This window comes from Pseudophryne corroboree, chromosome 9 (genome assembly GCF_028390025.1).
Source record: "Pseudophryne corroboree isolate aPseCor3 chromosome 9, aPseCor3.hap2, whole genome shotgun sequence".
NCBI classification, from domain to species: domain Eukaryota; kingdom Metazoa; phylum Chordata; class Amphibia; order Anura; family Myobatrachidae; genus Pseudophryne; species Pseudophryne corroboree.
The window spans coordinates 306314992-306319729 of NC_086452.1; the positions used below are offsets into that span (position 1 = coordinate 306314992).

General features: G+C 46.9%; 1 long non-coding RNA gene across 1 annotated transcript; it reads left to right on the forward strand.

The window, feature by feature from the left end:
• Positions 1 to 512: 512 nt before the first annotated feature.
• LOC134956987 (uncharacterized) lies at positions 513 to 1951 on the forward strand. Its single transcript, XR_010186360.1, has 2 exons — positions 513 to 916; positions 996 to 1951. It is a non-coding gene; the product is annotated as an uncharacterized LOC134956987 (long non-coding RNA).
• The last annotated feature ends 2787 nt before the right edge of the window (positions 1952 to 4738 follow it).

The window sequence follows — 4738 nt, forward strand, 5'->3', positions numbered from 1 at the left end:
AAAATGTGGACTCTTGCCTGCCATAATGTGTAAAATGCGGACTCTTGCCTGCCATAATGTGGGGATTTAATGTATCAAGGGCATTGCGGAGTGTGGCATAATATGGTGCAGGGGGCATTACTGTGTGGGGCTTAAGATGGTTGAATTTTTATTTCCCTATGGTGGGCGTGATCTGTTGGTACACGGTCAAATACTGGGGTTTGAGGTAGTCTTTTCAGATGAGGCACGCCCATTAAAATGAGGCCAGCACATTTAAATAATGAGGACACGCCCCCTTGCCGGGGGGGATGCTGGCGACACATTAAGAGATGCATTTTTGGGGTAGATAGATATATATAGAGATAGATATATATATAGAGATAGATATATATAGAGATAGATAGATATAGATATATATAGATAGATAGATAGATAGATAGATAGATAGATATAAATAGTATTTTTAGGCTTTTTGTATGTGACGGTTGTATTTTGTCGGCTAATTGTGTTATTTTATTTTCAACCAGCAATGTCATCTGAGGAGTACCGCCAATTCTGGTCAGGATTCATTGATCTGTACCATCAGAACGAGTGCCTGTGGCGTGTCAGAAGCCCGGACTATGCCAACAGAATCAAGCGGAATCGGGCATATCAGCAGCTTATTGAGTACAGTAGAGGCAAAAACTCTGATGTTGATGTGAATTGGGTGAAGAAAAAAATGTCAAATTTCCGAACAGTGTTCGTGAAGGAACGCAAGAAGGTGCAAGATTCACAGCGATCCGGAGCCGGGACTGATGAGGTCTATAAACCGACGCTCTGGTACTATGACCAAATTCAGTTCATTATAGAGCAAGAGGCGCGGGTAAGGTCACGGGACGCTCTAGATCCAGAGTCTCCAGTTCTTGTCGAAGAGGAGGCCCAGGAGAGTCTGGATCTGGTAAGTACACACACATTTGTTTCATATGCCACCCACCAATTTTGACATATACCTCATTTTTGTTTTTTTTATATTGCAGGATGCTACCCTGGAGCTGGAGGTGGAGCCTACCACAGGCCAAGGGGCAGAAGTGGAGGAGCCGGTAGCGGAGCCGGTGGCACCCCCACAGGCGCGCCCAGGAAGACCGAGGCGCACGGCAAGGAGGACCACTTCTGCACCCTATAGCACCCCCTCTGGCTCCCAGCAGTTTTTTCAACGCGCTGAGGAGGTTTTGCATAGGCCCCCGGATGCCGAACAACAATTTGGCAATTTTATTGCATCGGAAATGCGCTTGATGACGGATGAACAAAAATTCATCCTCCAACGGTTAGTCAACGAGGCTGTCTCACGCGGCAGGCGCCAAACACTGGTGTCGGCGTGTGAGATAGTGCCAACTGACCCTTGGTATCACCCAAATTTGGCCCGTCCCCCCTTCCCAAACAACCCCCCCATGGAGCATGCGCCGGTAAACCCCCCTCAGCAACCGTATTTTTTTCCGTCGGGAGCCACACAGCCCAGCCCCTCCCCCCAATCTAGCACCTCGTCCAGTGGAATGTACTCTGACATGCAGAGTACACAGTCCTCTGTGCTGGGCGACCCACGCTTTTTTCATTTATAATTAGTTTTTTGGACCCGGTTTTTTAGTTTTGTTTGAAAAATCTGCTGGTGACCTTATCCTACGCTCTTGCTCAAAGTGAACTGTATTGAGGTCATTAGTACTGCAGCGTCGGTTTTGTGACCTCACTGTCCCGGACTACGGATCGTTGTGAAGACTGCACTTCTTGTGTTCCTTCAAGACTGTTTGGAAATTTGATGATGTTCTTCACCCAAGGCAAAATTGCACTGTTTACCTCTACTGTACTCGGATATGCCCATTTCCTGTTCTGTTGGCATAGTCCCTGTCCAAAGGCACTCGTTCTCATGGTACAGCTTATGAATCCTGGCCAGAGTTGGCGTTGGCATTTAATATTTTTATAAAGTTTTGGAAAAAACAAACTGTGTGGTGTATTTTTTAAAAAATGTAAAGGGGCTTATATTGTGTTATCGGCAGGTAGTAAAAACGCCCTATAGCATTTTTAGGTGGGGGGGTGGTGGGGTTTTTTTTTTTTGGGGGGGGGGGTGGATGGGAGTTGAGTGTTGCTGAGGTGGGGGGGGGGGATACTGCCGAAAACCACATATTTTTTATGTTTTTTTGGGGTCATGTTTTATTAGAGGCTAATTCAGACCTGATCGTAGCCCTGCATAATTTTGCAGGTCTACGATCAGGCACACTGACATGCAGGGGGACGCCCAGCACAGGGCTAGTCTGCCCCGCATGTCAGGCCCATATAAGTGCAAAAGCATCATACAGCTGCAATGCTTTTGCACTTCAGTAGTAACTCCCAGCCAGCACAACTTTTGCGTGCTAGGCGGGAGCTACTCGTCATTGGCCGGGTCACAGCGGCTCCGTGTGACGCCACGCTGCTGCGGCCTGCCCCCCCGCACAGTCTGGCCACGCCTGCGTTGGCCGGACCGCGCCCACAAAACGGCAGCCAAACGCCGCCGTGCCGCCCCCTCCCGCCTCAGCCTGTCAATCAGGCAGAGGTGATCTCAAGGCCACGACAGCTGTCGGCCATTCTGCGTACTTCTGACCTGATCGCTGAGATGAACTGCAGCAAGCAATCAGGTCAGAATGACCCCCTTACTCAGAAGCATACACAGACCAGTAAGATCCGTGCATGCTTCTGTGTAAAAATGTTGTGTTAAAAATAAAAAATAAATTATGTGCAGGTCCCCCAAAAAAACATAACCAGCCTCGGGCTCTTTGAGCCGGTCCTGGTTTCAAAAATATGAGGGAAAAATGGAGTAGGGGTCCCCCATATTTAAGCAACCAGCAGCGGGCTCTTGGTCCGGTCCTGGTTCCAAAAATATGGGGGACAAAAAGAGTAGGGGTCCCCCATATTTTTGAAACCAGCACCGGGCTCCACTAGCCAGGGAGGTGATGCCGCAGCCGGGGGACACTTTTATACAGGTCCCTGCGGCCGCAGCATCACACACCCCAACTAGTCACCCCTGGCCGGGGTTCCCTGGGGGGTTTAGGACCCATTAAATAAAGGGCCCCCCCACCTCCAGGCACCCAAGGGCCAGAGGTGAAGCTCGAGGCTGTCCCCAGCACCCCTGGGCAGTGGGTGCCGGGCTGATAGTCAAAATTGTGTCAAAAAAGAATATTGTCTTTTGCTGTGGAACTACAAGTCCCAGCAAGCCTCCCCACATGCTGGTACTTGGAGAACCACAAGTACCAGCATGCAGAGAATTAAAAGGCCTGCTGGTACCTATAGGCCCTCATTCCGAGTTGATCGGTCGGTATTTTTCATCGCATCGCAATGAAAATCCGCTTAGTACGCATGCGCAATATTCGCACTGCGACTGCGCCAAGTAATTTAACAATGAAGATAGTATTTTTACTCACGGCTTTTTCATCGCTCCGGCGATCGTAATGTGATTGACAGGAAATGGGTGTTACTGGGCGGAAACACGGTGTTTTATGGGCGTGTGGATGAAAACGCTACCGTTTCCGGAAAAAATGCAGGAGTGGCTGGGGAAACGGGGGAGTGTCTGAGCGAACGCTGGGTGTGTTTGTGACGTCAAACCAGGAACGACAAGCACTGAACTGATCGCACAGGCAGAGTAAGGTTGAAGTTACTCAGAAACTGCTAAGTAGTTTGTTAGCGCAATATTGTGAATACATCGGTCGCAATTTTAAGAAGCTAAGATACACTCCCAGTAGGCGTAGGCTTAGCGTGTGTAACTCTGCTAAATTCGCCTTGCGACCGATCAACTCGGAATGAGGGCCATAGTTCCACAACAAAAGAAATACCCCAAGAAAGACAAAACACACACACCGTGAAGGTAAAAGTTTATTGACACACACACCAACACACTCGCACATACTTACCTAGTGTCCCACGCAGCCCCTCGGTCCTCTTGTCCATGTAGAATCCATAGGTTAACTGGAAAAAAATTTAAACAAAAATCAGCCACAGAGCAGAAATGCACTGTTTTAAAAATGGCTGACAGTCGAAAAAGACACTCCCCCCAACCCTATAATGCCATCCCACTATTATAATGAGATAGTCAAAATCTCACATAAGCCGAAATCTCATATAAGCCAAAATCTCACATAAGCCGAAATCTCATATAAGCCAAAATCTCACATAAGCCAAAATCTTAAGCACACAAACACAGATCTCAAGAAAAGTTAGTCAAAATCTGTCCTATCTGGCCTCCGGGGAGTTCAAGGGAAATCTCAAGAAAAAATAGGACATAGCAAGGATCTCACCGTGTGTACACACCTTAAGACCTGGTATTAACTAACAATGGGGAATTGGTATCAAATATTGAAGTAGGAGAGCCCATAGGTAACAGCGACCACAATATGGTCATGTTCAATATCAGTTTTCATAAGCGGTCCTATACTGGCTCAACTAGGACTCTAAACTTTAGCAAAGCCAACTTTGACATGATGAAGGAAGCGTTAAGGGACATTGAATGGGAAATTCTGTTTCAAGGAAAAAATACTACAGAGAAATGGGATGTATTAAAATCACTGCTAATTAATAATACTCTTAAATTTATCCCCACCAGCAGCAAAAAAAGGAATAAAAATCCCAAACCAATGTGGTTTAACAAAAATATAAAGGTATTAATGGACAAAAAAGACGAGCATTTAAAAAATACAAATCTGAGGGGGATGCCGAGTCAACACTATAAGGACTGTAACAAAATATGCAAAAAAGGAATAAA